Raw genomic sequence first — 15,416 nt, 5'->3', positions numbered from 1 at the left:
CCTCCCACCCTGCCCCCTGTAAAAACGCCATCCCATATTCCCAATTCCTTTGTCTCCGCCGCATCTGCTCCCAGGAGGACCAGTTCCAAATCCGTACAACACAGATGGCCTCCTTCTTCAAGGACCAAAATTTCCCCCCAAACGTGGTCGACGATGCCCTCCACCGCATCTCTTCCACTTCCCGCTCCTCCGCTCTTGAGCCCTGCCCCTCCAACCGCCACCAGGACAGAACCCCACTGGTCCTCACCTACCACCCCACCAACCTCCATGTACAGCGTATCATCCGCCGTCATTTCCGCCACCTCCAAACGGACTCCACCACCAGGGATATATTTCCCTCCCCTCCCCTATCAGCGTTCCGAAAATACCACTCCCTCCGTGACTCCCTCATCAGGTCTACACCCCCCACCAACCCAAGCTCCACTCCCGGCACCTTCCCCTGCAACCGGAAGAAATGCAAAACTTGCGCTCACACCTCCCACCTTACTTCCCTCCAAGGCCCCAAGGGACACTTCCATATCCGCCACAAATTCACCTGCACCTCCACACACATCATCTATTGCATCCGCTGCACCCGATGTGGCCTCCTCTATATTGGGGAGACAGGCCGCCTACTTGCGGAATGTTTCAGAGGACACCTCTGGGACACCCGGACAAACGAACCCAACCACTCCGTGGCTCAACACTTCAACTCCCCCTCCCACTCCACCAAGGACATGCAGGTCCTTGGACTCCTCCATCACCAGACCATAGCAACATGATGGTTGGAGGAAGAGCGCCTCATCTTCCGCCTGGGAACCCTCCAACCACAAGGGATGAACTCAGATTTCTCCAGTTTCCTCGTTTCCCCTCCCCCCATCTTGTCTCAGTCAAATCCCTCGAACTCAGCACCGCCTTCCTAACCTGCAATCTTCTTCCTGACCTCTTCGCCCCCACCCCACTCCGGCCTATCACCCTCACCTTGACCTCCTTCCACCTATCGCATTTCCAATAAATGCTGGCCCAACCAGTGACTTCCCATCCCCTGAATGAATAAAGGACAAAGAAACATCTGTGTAGGAATGCGGCAGCTCACTGAAGTGATCAGGGACAATCTCAGTAAATACTGAAGCAATTTGGTTCTGAAGAAGACATATACCAGAGTCGAAACATTAACTCTGTTTCTCTCTCTCTTCACACATGTTCCCAGACCTGTTACATTTCTCCATTTTTTATTTCAAATCTCCAGCATCCACAGTGTTTTGCTTTTGCTCCTGGACCCCTCTTCCAGATGGAAACCTGTCGGCGTTATCTGGTTTGGCGTGAATGTGACTCCATGCTCACAGTAAAGTGTCTGACAGAATCTATTTATAGTGCCAGCTGGAAGGTTACAGGAATAAGTCTTAGTTCATGAAATATTTATTATATGTCAAAACTTGAACATCTTCACAATGAAATTGATGGAAAATTTAATGACGCTCCTTAATTCATTTCTGAACTTACTCTGGGTCCCTGCATAAATAAATGGGTTTACACAGGAACTTAAGATCTGAAATACGTACTCACTTTCTTCCAGATTGAAATTGGACTCTATGTAATTGAAACTCGAGAAATAACTCGCATTCGCAATTCAGACATAGAGAAATGTTAACACATACAGCAACTATAACAGGAGGAAACCACGAAGATCAGGATGATGGACTTTCTCTGGTTCCTCATCTCCGTGTCATTCTGATTTTCTGTCTGTTTGCCGACTTGGAGTCTTTTCCGAGTTTGAATGCTCTTTAGAATTTGTCTGACAGTCACAGCATTGAGCAGTAAGCTCTAAATGAATGGGAGACAAGGGGCTGAAATGCAATCAATCCAATCATTTGCAGCCCATGCAGATGAGATATAAAATATAGACTTAAGTTTGAAATACCATGGTACATTACCAATTGTATATACTGGTTGATTTATGAAATACCAGAATGTACTTTTGATACAGCTCATGCCACAAATGGTCCCTATAACCACAGCTGCTACTTTCTCTGTGCAATATCTTGTCTTCAATTTTGGGCAAGAAATGGCTACAAACCTATCAATAATGAATACAGCAGTTTCCCAGACAAAACAATCCTTGCTTCCAGACATTAGCACAAAATTGACACTACAAACAGGGGTGACATACAGGACACTGAACGGAAAGTAAATGCCAACAATACGGTTCAATATTACAGCTGTAATAATGACCAGCAGGTCTGTCAGTGCCATGGATACGAGGTAGAAAGTGATGCATCTGGTGAGACCGCATCTTCCTCTGGATAGAATCACAATCACTGCCAAGTTAGCTGCAATATGAAAAAGAGGCACAATCCAGAGGATTAAGAAAATGGAATAGTGAGAAAGACAGTGTGAGCAGAACCATAAGATTTGACTCCCCAAATAAAGTTTCATTTTCAGACATTTGAATGATCTTTTCAAATCTGGTACTTGACAATGAAATCAATTCCCTATTGCATTTGTTGTTTAAAGGAATCAACCAAACAAGCAATGGATAGTGTATAGATATAAAAATGTAAAATAATATTATTCATATTAAATGTGAAGATTATGATTAAGAAAGTAAAGGCATTGCAGAATTTTGGTAAGAAAATAACATCATTAAGAGAACATTAAATTAGAAGCTAAAATGTCATAACCAGAATTGAAAATCAATTATGGCACATTCACTCTCACCCATTAAATGGCAATCTGCTTGTCCACATTATTCAGTCTGTTGAAGAAAAGTTTATAACACAATATGGGTCCGATTATGGCTTTCTGAATTTGCATTGGTAATATTGGTGAAAACTAAGGGGCAATTTTCAGCAGTCCACCTGATTCCCAGCTGTGAGGTTCAGTTACATACATGAATACACAGGTTATGAGGTTTTGTTCAGATAGGGGTTGGAAGCCCTTCCTGAAGAAGGGCTAATGCCCAAAACGTCGATTCTCCTGTTCCCTAGATGCTGCCTGACCTGCTGCGCTTTTCCAGCAACACATTTCCATCTCTGATCTCCAGCATCTGCAGACCTCACTTTCTCCTCAGATAGGGGTTGGTTAGCTCAGTTGGTTGGGTAACTGGGCTGCAATGCCATTTAATGGCAATTGCTGCACTGGGTGAGGTTACCATGAAGGGCTCTCCTTATCAACCTCTCCCCTTCCATGAGGCATGGAGACCTCCAGGTTAATCCACCACCAATCATTTCTCTGTAATGAGGGAGCAACCCAATGGTCTAGTCAGACAATGGCAACTTTAGTTTATTAATATAAAGACATATATGAATGCCCAAGATACAGGAGAGAAGGATGATGAACTTACTCCAATTCCTCACCTCCATGTCATGAATGATAGCAGCAGTTCCCTTGGGGCTGCACAGGAGAATCAGGATATTTTCCTAGTCAATCATGCAAATTGAATTTCAACCCTTAACCACATATAGGAAAGATGTCACTTAACTATCGCTCTTTTTCAAAAAATTGAGAGTCGGAACAATTCAGACTATTGCCTCAGTATGACCTCAGCAATGTTTACTGAGCAACTATCAGTCACAGGTCATTTTGAAGATCAAGCTGACACTGACCCACAAATAGAGTTAGAGATTGAGAGTGGAAACCCAGCATTTTGTGAAAATGTCTTATGAAGAATGTGACCGGACACATTACATTTCACCACATGGAAACTTTTTTTTTCACAATTTGTCACAAAATAACATTAATTTACTGTTTTAACAGGTCTATTAACATTAACTTTAATTTCTCATCGCAGGTGCTGTCAGACCTGTGGAGCTTTTCCCGCAATTTCTGTTTCTGTTTCGGAGTTACAGCTTTCACTGTCCTTTTGGTTTTTATCATTTCCCGGTAGTCTGTTGTTCAGCTGAGAAATTTTAATTCCCTGAATATTGTTACTTCACATGAGGCACATAATATTACATAGAATGAGAAATAGTGGTCACAATGTTGAGATACAGCTACCTCTTGATTGCAGTGAATCAATAATCAATACAATTGTTAAACACACCTTTCAAAGCTAATCCACCATGTAAACTTGTCCCAAAAGGCAGGAGGTTTAGAGAGGTTCTGAGGACAATTCTCTTTTACCCAGAGAGTGGTGAGGTCTGGAATGTACTGCCTGGGAGTGTAGTTGGGATGGAAAACCTGACACCATTCAAACAAAGAATGTGGATGAGCACTTGAGATGAAATAACATTCAAGGTTATGGGCTTGAAAGAGAGACAAGTGTAGATTTAGAGTAATTTTTGTTGGTGTTGACTAAATGGACCTCTTCTATGGTTCTATGTTTCTATGGTTACACTACTGCGATCTAGAAAACGAAGTTGCACACCAGAATCTAATATTCACAGCACTTTTGCTTACATTTCAGAGTGAAGCATTACAAGGGATACCTCCGAATTCTACTCCATGCCAGTGTTAACATGTTACCCTTCATAAATGTTTTGAATCGCCTGTTGGGAATAGATTATGAGATACCTGCAGGGGAGCAGGGACTTGAAATTCTGAACCAGAGGTTGGGGCACTGTATAACACAATCCTTTGCTAAAGGTGGCAGACCAATTCGCACCCGGAGGCCACAATTCATCGATGTCCTTCACTGCACAGCAGGAATAGAACGTGCGATTATTTTTGAACCATCAGTTCACAATACACCTCAGGCACAGAAGGGTCTCTAACCCAAACTTCCTGGCGCAGTGATAGAGAGCCGACAATGCTCTTATGAAACCCTTTTTGGGTTAGGTTTCTGGATATTATACACTTCAGAGATGACCCTTTCCCAAAACTCCCTGCAGGTACACAATTTATGTTATTTTACGAAACCAACACTGTTTGAGAAATATATATGTTACCATACTCTTCTATTCATTATGGAATGTAGCCATCTTCACTGGCTGGGCCAGCACTTATTTCATCTGAGATTTGTCTCTGAGAGTTGCCCTTGTGCACCTCTACATGTCTTCCCCATCACTGCTGTTCAGGGTGTGTTCAGCTGGCTGGATACCGACTGCTGGGAGCTGTTTAAGAACAGTCCTTCTCCCCACAATCTCTGTACCTTTAAGACACTATTTGAAAACACAATAACATTTTTGTTTCCCATCATGGTGGCCAGTTTTGTGTCTGATAACTTTCCAAACTCACTGCTGCTTTGGAACAGACTGGACCCCAACAAAATATTTATAGAAGTTAGGCTAGACCCGAGCTTTTTTTTTTAAAGGCTGACTTGAGGTGCTGTGTTCCAGATGCAATTTGACTAATCAAATTATTCAATATTAAGCCAAACACAATCTACTTAAACACTGTAGTGAAAATACAAACTAAAGAATGAGGAATTTTGAATAACTTAACACCATTGGAAAACTTAACTGAATAATAGATGCAGTATATATTACTAATTTAACTGTTTCAATGTAGTGACATCCTGTAAACACATCCCCTGTTTCAGACACAGACTCCAGTCCAGGAGGAAAGAAACATGAAGTGAAAGTTCAGAGAGAAGAGGAGACAGTCACTGAAGCTACAAACTCTTTTTAGACCCTAAGAAATACAAGAAAGCCTGCTCTTTCAGAGACTGCCATTTTGATTCAGGCTGTTTCCAAGGCTTCACAAGTTGTTTACTTAAACTGTCTTCAATAGGCAGGTCTATACCTCTGCCTTACAACCACTTCTCACAAAGAAGGGCAAAATAACCTCTTAAAGTGACAGCATGGTCTCACTACATTACAGGTGACATAAATACACAACATTCTCTTGTTGGTGCTGACTATCATTCACTCAAACTAGTGGCTCAAATCTTGGAATAACATCTGTAGTCACATGATCAAGAGTGGCAAAGGGGACATTTGAAGTCAACTTTAAGCTAAAAAAATGCAAACTTTAAAAGGGGATATATGATTCAACTGGTAGAAATACTATATTACATGATATTTTATAGGAATGCTGTTAAAGGCAGCAAATTATTATGCATGAGTCAATAAAACGTTCAGTTAAAATAACGAAATGACAATATATAGCCAAAGCAATGATGTGGTTGAAAGTTAGAATTGCAGTTAAAGAGATACATTAATATACTCAAAGCAAATATTTTCCAGGAAAGACATTAGAACATTGAAAGGGAAGATGTTACACAAAACAGACGAGTGATCGCAGCAATTTTGTTTTGAAACAGCTAAAATCAAAAAGGCTTTCAAAACATACAACAAATTGCAGTCCAGTACCTGGCACCTCGATAGCTGCAAGGATGGGATAATAAATTGCAAAGAGCAGGCCTTCTGGTACACCATGCATTTCAGTAAGATTCATTACTCCTCATGAAGTGGGTGAGACATTTATACCTGATGTGGGCCTCCCAGGGGCAATGAGACGTTTTGAGTTTGGAAATTAATTGCGAAATTGCAACAACTAAAAAGGAGCCATTTTGAAATGTCTTTGACTTGACGTCATACACACCAAAGGTGAATGGTGAAAGACCCCTGTCTGATCCCAATCACATATCCTCAGATAAAAAAAAGGAACAACAGAATGGAGTCATTACTTACAGGAAAGACAGAGAAGGCTGGAGAAACTCAGCAGGTCTAGCCGCATCTGGAGGAAGAGTTAGTACTTTTTTAGAACTGAGCTCATTGTCCAGATTCGATGAGTTACTGCAGTCGGATAGTGCACACTGATGTGACTCTGCATGGAGGTCCATTTAGACACAGGAGAGATAGAGAGTATGTAGTTAAAAAGTAAATTGTGAGGTGCGTAAGACTGAAAGACTGTAATATCAAGATTATGTGAATATCAGACATGTGGTGAGACTGACTGCCTTAAGTACCAAGGCCACACTTTACAGAATGTGGCTTCAAGGAGCCCCAGCCAACCTGGAGTCAGGAGGGAAACTCTCCACTGATTACAATCATACCTGGTGCAAAAGGAAATGGTGAAGTTGTTGGAGGTCAGTCACCTCAGCTTCCCGGCATCTCTGCAGAAGGTGCTCAGGTTAGTGTCCAAGGTAAAAGGATCTTTCGCTGCTCAATGTTTCCTCCATTGCAATGTCTGAAGTGGGGATGTTCACCGATGAGTGCACAATACCATTCGCAACTCCTCAGGTACTGAAGCAGCCCACAGTCAAACACAGCGAGATGTGGACAATATTCAGGCTTGGGCTGACAAGTGGCAAATAACAGTCGAGAGTCGGAAAAGCACAGCAGCATTCGAGGAGCAAGAGAATCTATGTTTCGGGCAAGAGCTCTTCATCAGGAAGTGGCAAATAACACTGATGCCACTGAAATGCCAGGCAATGACCATCATCAATAAGAGACAATCTAATGACTGCTCCTTGCCTATTCACTGATGTTACCATCACCTAATCCCCCACGGTTAACATGCTTGGGGTTAGCATTGACCAGAAGCTGAACTGGACTTGCCACATAAATACAACCTTCACAAAAACCTCTTAGAGGCTTAGAATACTCCTACAGGTAAATCACCTCCTGTCTCTCGAAAGCCTGTCCAGCACCTACAAAGCACAAGCCAAGAATGTGACAGAATACTCCCCACTTGCCTCGATGGGTGCAGCTCTAACAACACTCAAGAAGCTTGATGCCGTCCAGGACAAAGCAGTTGCTTAATTGACATCACATCCACAAACATCAACTCCCTTCACCACTGCTGCTCAGTATTAGCAGTGTGCACCATCCACAAGATGCGCTGTAAAAAGTCACCAAACATCCTCTGACAGAACCTTCCAAACTGACAACTTCTACTTTGGGGAAGACAAGGACAACAGGGTACATGAGAACACTGACCCATGCACATTCACCTCAAAGCCACTCACCATCCTGACTTGGAAATATATCGCCGTTTCTTCAATGTCACTGGGTCAAATCCCAGAACCCTCCTTAACAGCGTTGTGGGTCTACCTACACCACATGGACTGCAGCGGTTCAACAAGGCAGCGCACCATGCTTTGTGAAGGAGCAACTGGGAATAGATAATAAATACTGGACCAGAAGTGTCCATGAAATATTCAACAGTTGAAAAGGAAACCTTGAGCTTAGTGTTGGCGTTATAACATTTTAACATTTACATTGCCAGTAATGAATCTGAGACAATCATACATACTTATCATAAACCATTAAAGGTTTTGTAGAAATTTAAGTACAAAAATTCCAGGCTGTTAGTAGATGGAGCTACCTTTTGCAGGAATTCAATCTGAAAATTATGCATGTGGCAGGGGAGAAAATATGTTTGCCAATACATTGCCAAGACTTGGATGAGAAACAGAGACGTTAGTGGGAAGAGTAAACAGACTGAAGGACAGTGCCCTACTGTATGTTTGCATGGTTATAATTAATGCATATGTATAGTAGTGTACTAACAGGGTAAGACTAAGGGGGTTTAACATGAAGCCATATTTGTACGTTGATAGTTCATTTATTAAAATGGGGAGAAGTGACAATGTTGGCTCTTTACCAAGGTTAGATTGTCCTCTTTCTTTTTGCAAGAAGGAACGTAAAGGCAGAGGTGCAGATTTGTCTAGGAGTGGCTAATTTAAACAATGGCAGGGGAGTGGCCAGTTCTCCCAGTTCAGGCTTTTTTTATCTCTAGCTTGGTTCACTTTCAGCAGGCAGTCAGAAACTGCTAGTAGCAGAGAAGCTGTTACTGTGAATTAAGGGTTGCTGCTTCAAGAGGCATTTCTTGCCTGACTCTTCTCTCTGAAATCTCTCCTGCCTGTAAGAACCTGTATTTGAATTGACCATTTGCCACGGTGTGTGTTTTTGAGACGTTGCGGGAATTGGAACAGCTCCTTCGTTAAGTTGCAATTTCAAATCGGTTGGGTTTCCGAATACTTAAGTTATTCTAAATTCTGATTTCTTTTGCTCACATTTCAACTGTAATATGTAAATAAATTCTGTTTTGCTGACAGCTGAGAGGTTTGACAGGCTGCATCATTTCTGGAATATCCACTTTACACCTGGATTTAAAATAAGAAGAAGGTTTGGGTCTGGGCTCCCTTCCTAAAGTGTTTGGAGGGGCTCTGGCCTGGTCCCGAGCAGTGGGTAAGGAGCTGCAGGAGCTCGAATGTACAGATTGTATCAAAAATACATTCAGTTAGCAGGCTCCAAGCAGCATTTTCACCCTGACAACAGTTTAAATTCAGCCAATTAATTTAAAAAGACACTTGGAGACTAAGCACCAGTTAAATACTAATCTGTTGGTTTTTATGACCTCGAACCAATCCGATTGTGAAGAAATTAATATGTAATGATGGGTATAAAAGATGCAGACATTTGAAAATCAGAGAGAGAGCCAAGTGTCACCTGAACAGAGAGCAATCTCGCCATCTGAGAAAGAAATACCGGGCTTTCACAAGAAATTTCCACACTCTCTAAAAACACACCAAACATCTGTAAGGTACATGGCTCGTTTAGCAAATATTCCAGACACAGGAATCCGATGGAGAGAAGTGTTCAGAACAGAGGAATTACAGAGAAAATATCCCTGATGGCAGACGGGGTGACGGTGTGGGACGAGGTTTGGGGGGTGGGGTGGACGGGGTGTGGGGATGACCTGGCAGGCAGGGGGAAGGATTGGACCGGGGGGTGAGGTGAGATAGGGTGCAGGATTAAATGGGGTTTGGGGATGGGTTCGGAGGCAAGTGGGAGTCGGATAGGTGCAGGGCTGGATGGAGATGGGGAACAGACGGAGGGTGGGGTTGGATGGGGTTGGGGGTGGGGTTGTGGAGTGGGTATGGGGGTGGATGGGGATGGGGTGGGGTTGTGGGGCGGGTGTGGGGTTGGACAGGATTGGGTTGGGGTTGCGGAGTGTGTGTGGGGGTGGGGTTGGATGGGGTGGGGTTGTGAAGTGGGTGTGGGGGTGGGGTTGGATGGGGGTTGGGGGTGGGGTTGTGGAGCGGATGGGGGGTGGGGTTGGATGGGGTTGAGGTGGGGTTGTGAAGCGGATGTGGAGGTAAGGTTGGACGGGGTTGGGTTGGGGTTGGATGGGGTTTGGGGTGGGGTTCTGAAGCGGTTGTGGGGGTGGGGTTGGACGGGTTGAGGGTGGGGTTCTGGAGATGGGGTGGGGGTGGGGTTGGATGGGTTGGGGGTGGGGTTGTAGAGTGGGTGTGGGGTGGGATTGGACGGGGTAGGGGGTGGGGTTGTGGAACTGGTGTGGGGGTGGGGTGGGATGGGGTTGGGAGTGGGGTTGTGGAGCAGGTGAGGGGGTGTGTTTGGATGGGGTTGGGGTTGGGCTTGTGGAGCAGGTGTGGGAGTGGTGTTGGTCGGAGTTGGGGGTGGGGTTGTGGAGCAGGTGGGGGGGTTGGACGAGGTTGGGGGTGGGGTTGTGGAGCGGTGTTGGGGTGGGGGTGGACGGGTTGGGGGTGGGTTTGTGGAGTGGGTGTGGGGGTGAGGGTGGACGCAGTTGGGGGTGGGGTTGAGGAGCTGGTGTGGGGATGGGGTTGGATGGGGTTGGGATGGGGTTGTGGAGCGGGTGTGGGGGTAGGGTTGGACGGAGTTGTGGGTGGGGTTGTGGAGCAGGTGAGGGGGTTGGACGAGGTTGGGGGTGGGGTTGTGGAGCTGTGTTGGGGTGGGGTTGGACGGGTTGGGGGTGGGGTAGTGAAGCTGGTGTGGGGATGGGGTTAGACGGGGTTGGGGGTGGGGTTGAGGAGCTGGTGTGGGGATGGGGTTGGATGGGGTTGGAGTGGGGTTGTGGAGCAGATGTGGGGGTGGGGTTGGACAGGGTTGGGGGTGGGGTTGAGGAGCTGGTGTGGGGGTGGGGTTGGATGGGGTTGGGGTGGGGTTGTGGAGCGGGTGTTGCGGTGGCGGTGGACGGGGTTGGGGGTGGGATTGTGGAGCGGGTGTTGTGGTGGGGGTGAACGGGGTTCGGGGTGGGGTTGTGGAGCGGGCGTGGGGGTGGACGCAGTTGGGGGGGTTGTGGAGCGGGTGTAGGGGTGGGGTGGGATGGGGTTGGGGGTGTTGTGGAACGGGGTGGGGGTGGGATCGGGTTGGGGTGTTGTTGTGGAGTGGGTGTGGGGATGAGGGTGGACGGGGTTTGGGGGTGTTGTTGTGAAGCCGGTGTGGGGGTGGAGGTGGATGGGGTTTGGGGTGTTGTTGTGGAGTGGGGGTGGGGATAGGTTTGGGGATGGGTGGGGGGATGTTGGATGGGGTTGGGGGGATGGGAGTGGGGTGGGATTGGGGATGGGAGGGGGGATGTTGGATGGGGTTGGGAGGGTGGGGGTGGGGTCGGTGTTGGGGACGGGTGGGGGTCGGTGTTGGATGGGGTTGGGAGGGCATGAGTGGGGGTGGGGTTGAGGACGCGTGGGGGTCGGTATTGGATGGGCTTGGGAGGGCAGGGGTGTGGGGGACAGGTGGGAGACAGGTGGGGGTTGTGTTGGATGGAGTTGGGAGGGTGGGGGTGGGGTTGTGGAGGGGTGGGGGTCAGTGTTGGATGGGGTTGTGAGGGTGGAGGCGGAGTTGGGGACGGGTGTGGGGTGGTGTTGGATGGCGTTGGGAGAGTGGGAGTGGGGGTGGGGGTGGGTTGGGGACGGGTCGTGTCGGTGTTGGATATGGTTGTGAGAGCGGGGTTGGGGACGGGCGGGGGTGGTTTTGGATGGGGTTGGGAGGGCGGGGGTGGGGTTGGGGATGGGTGGGGTTGGTGTTGTATGGGGTTGTGAGGGCAGAAGTGTGAGGGCGGGGTTGGGGACGGGTGGGGACGGTGTGGATGGGGTTGTGAGGGTGGGGCTGGGGTTGGGGATGGGTGGGGTTGGTGTTGTATGGGGTTGTGAGGGCAGGGGTGTGGGGGTGGGGTTGGGGGCGGGTGTGGGGTGGTGTTGGATGGGGTTGGGAGGTCGGGGGTGGGTTGGGGACGGGTGGTGGGTTGGTGTTGGATGTGGTTGGGGGGGTGGGGTTGGGGTTGGGGACGGGTGGGGGTTGGCGTTGGATGTGATAGGGAGAGCGGGGATGGGGTGGGGTTGGGGATGGGGTTGGGGACAGGTGGGGGGTTGGTGTTGGATGGCGTTAGGAGGGTGGGGGCGGGGATGGGTTTGGAGACGGGTGGGGGTCGGTGTTGGATGGGGTTGTGGAGTTGGGGATGGGTGGGGCGGTGTTGGATGGGGTTTTGCGGGCAAGGGTGTGGGGGCGGTGTTCGAGATGGGTGGGCAGTGGTGTTGGATGGGTTTGGGAGGGCGGTGGTGGGGTCGGTGTTGGGAGGGCGGGGTGGGGGTGGGTTGGAGACGGGTGGGAGGTGTTCGATGGGGTTGGGGACGGGAGTGGGTCGGTGTTGGATGGGTTGTGGGGTTGGGGATGGGTGGGGCGGTGTTGGATGGGGTTGTGAGGGCAGGGGTGTGGGGGCGGTGTTCGAGATGGGTGGGGAATGGTGTCGGATGGGGTTGGGAGAGCTGAGGTGGGGGTGGGGTTGGGGACGGGTGGTGGGGTGTTGGATGGGGTTGGGAGGGTGGGGTGGGGGCAGGGTTGGGTACGTGTAGGGGTCGATGTTGGATGGGGTTGTGAGTGCGGGGGTGCGGACAGGGTTAAGAACGGATGGCGGGCAGTTTTGGATGGAGTTGGGAGGGCAGGGATGTGGGGGCAGGGTTGGGGATGGGTGGGGGTGGTGTTGGATGGGTTTGGGAGGGCGGGGTGGGGGGGGTTGGGGACAGGTGGGGGGTGTTGGATGGGGTTGGGTGGGCAGGGGTGTGGGGGCGGGGTTGGGGCGGGTGGGGGTGGTGTTGGATGGGGTTGGGAGGGCGTGTGTGGGGGCAGGGTTGGGGATGGGTGGGGGTGTTGGACGGGGTTGTGAATGCGGGGATGGGGGTGGGATTGGGGACGGGTGGTGGGTTGGTGTTGGATGTGGTTGGGAGGGTGGGGGTGGGGGTGGGGGTGGGGTTGGGGACGGGTGGGGGGTTGGTGTTGGATGGGGTTAGGAGGTTGGGGGTGGGGATGGTTTTGGAGACGGGTGGGGGTGGTGTTGGATGAGGTTGGGAGGGCAGGGATGGGGGCAGGGTTGCGGAGTGGTTGGTGACGGTGTTGGATGGGGTTGTGAGGGTGGGTTGGGGGCGGGGTTGGGGACGGGTGGGGGCCAGTGTTGGATGGGGTTGGGAGGGCTGGGGTGGGGGTGGGTTGGGGCTGGGTGGGGGGTGTTGGATGGGGTTGGGAGGGCGGGGGTGGGGGCGGTGTTGGGGACAAGTGGGGGTGGTGTTGGATGGGTTTGGGAGGGCGGGAGTGGGGGCGGTATTGGGAATGCGTGGGGGTGTTGGATGGGGTTGTGAGGCCGGGGTTGGGGGTGGGGTTGGGGATGGGTGGGGGTCAGTGTTGGATGGGTTGTGATGGCAGTGTGGTGGTGGGGTTTGGGATCCGGCGGTGGGGTGTTTGATGCGATTAGGGGGTGGTGGTGGGTGTAGACCGTGGGTGGGGTCAGACGGGTTGGGGGTGCGGTCTTGCGCGCAGTGTGCTGCTGCCTCGTCTCCTGAACAAGGAGCGGGCTTAACAGAAACTCCAAGCCCCAGAGGAAAGGCGTTGAATCAATTAACCGAATAATCAATTATCCAAACGAAATTGTGCCCACCCATCTCATTCGGATAATGAGGTTCCTCTGTACTATGGTTCCTGGGATTGAGTGGGTTTTGTTGGAAGTTTATGCCAGATTTTCCCAGTGTGATTACTTCACTGACTGACATACTGAGAAGCTGCAGAAACTGTCAGTGGATGGTAAACTGTCCAAAGGCATGTCACAGCCTTAGAGCTGTGTTAACCACTGGCCCAGTGTTAGCCACACCTAATTACACAAAACCCCCATTCAAGGTACCTATTGATGGGAGTGATGTGCTGTGCTCTTACAGGGAGGTGACAAGAACCTATCGGGTATTTTTCCAGAGAATTGATTCAGTATAATCAGAAATATTCCACAACTGAGAAGAAAATTGCAGCAGCAGGTGGGGTGAGAGTGTGGACTTGGGGGGGCTGTCGGGAAGGTTCATTTTTCTCTTAAATACCTCATGAATAGGCCTAGCGAAGGCTCAACAGGCATGGAGGTGGAAATGGGAATTGCTGGGCTTGTGAACTGATATATTCAGGCAGTGGCTAAACTCGTGACACTACTTGTGTACTGTCTCCCACCCGCCCTCCTCCTCGAACTAAAAACAAAGACTGTGTGTGGGAGGCTTGGTATGGTCAGGCTCCTTTTAGCTTTTTTAAATTTATTCAATCTCTCTTGTTAAGTTAGAGCAAAGGGGATGGAAGTTTGAGCAGTTGTATGATGCTCTTGCAGGATATGGGAGGTGAGGGTCACCACTAGTGTCCCTGCTAAAGTGCAACCAACTCCATCTCCTCACAGACAGCGTTAGGGAACTGGAGCTGGTGCTGGATGAACTTCGGATCATTCGGGAGACTAAGGGGGTGATAGAGAGGAGTTTTATAGAGACAGTCACACATATGTTACAGGATAAAAGTAGCTGTGCGACCATCAGGAGAGGGAAAGGGAATAGGCAGACAGTAAGGTCGTTCACCTCAATAATAAGTACACCGCTTTGGATACTGCTGCAGGGGACTGACCTACCAGGGAAAACGGCAAGGTCTCTGACACTGAGCCTGGCTCTGTAGCTCAGAAGGGAATGGGGGAGAATAGGAGAGCAATTGTAATAGGAGATTCAATCATGACAGGAGATTCTGTGGTCGGGAATGAGACTCCCGGATGCTGTATTGCCCCCTGGGTGTCAGGGTGAAGGATGTCTTGGATTGAGTCTATAGGATTCTTAAGAGGGAGGGAGACTAGCCAGAAGTTGTGGCTCACATCGATATCACTGACAAGGGGTAGGGAAAGGTAGGAGGACCTGAAAAGAGAGTATAGGGAATTAGGTTGGAAGCTAGAAGGCAGGATGAGCAGAGTCGGAATCTCAGGCTTGCTACCAGCTAGTGAGGCTAGGAATAAAGAGTGAGTGCAGATGAACACAAGGCTGCAGAGCTGGTGTAGGAGGGAGGGCTTCAGATATGTGGATTATTGGGATACTTTCTGGGGAAGGTGAGACCTGTACAAGAAGGATGGATTGCACCTGAACTGGAGGGGAACCAATATCCTGGGTGGGCGGTTTGCTAGAGCTCTTTGGGAGGATTTAAACGAGATTTGCAGGGGGGGTGGGAACCAAAGCTACAGATCAGGTAGTAGTGAACAGCCATACAGTGTGCAGAGAGTCTGTGAGGAGGGATAGGCACAGTCAGTGTGATAGGTTGAAGTGTGTCTATTTTAATGCAAGAAGGATTAGAGATAAGGGGGAACAATCTCAGAGCATAGATCAATCGTTGGAACTATAATGTTGCGGCCATTAGGGAGACTTGGATATCACAGGGGCAGCAACGGGTGTTGGATGTTCCAGGGTTTAGATGTTTGAAAAGGAATAGTGGGGGGGATGTAAAAGAGGCAAAGGAATGGCA

The 15,416-nt window shown here is 49.0% G+C and overlaps 1 protein-coding gene and 1 pseudogene across 1 annotated transcript in view; one reads left to right on the top strand and one right to left on the bottom strand.

Moving 5' to 3' along the window:
• Positions 1–15,416, top strand: part of LOC122544413 (uncharacterized) — a 267,938-nt gene that overhangs the window by 92,478 nt on the left and 160,044 nt on the right. The gene's annotated exons all lie outside the window — the stretch shown is intronic.
• On the bottom strand, positions 1,409–6,300 carry LOC148137343 (uncharacterized; annotated as a pseudogene).

The sequence above is a fragment of the Chiloscyllium plagiosum genome, unplaced genomic scaffold (assembly GCF_037043375.1).
Source record: "Chiloscyllium plagiosum isolate Xiang-an unplaced genomic scaffold, Cpla_swu_hap1 HiC_scaffold_44, whole genome shotgun sequence".
NCBI lineage: Eukaryota > Metazoa > Chordata > Chondrichthyes > Orectolobiformes > Hemiscylliidae > Chiloscyllium > Chiloscyllium plagiosum.
The sequence above is the reverse complement of the archived record's forward strand: the minus strand, read 5'-3'. Positions and strand labels throughout refer to the sequence as shown.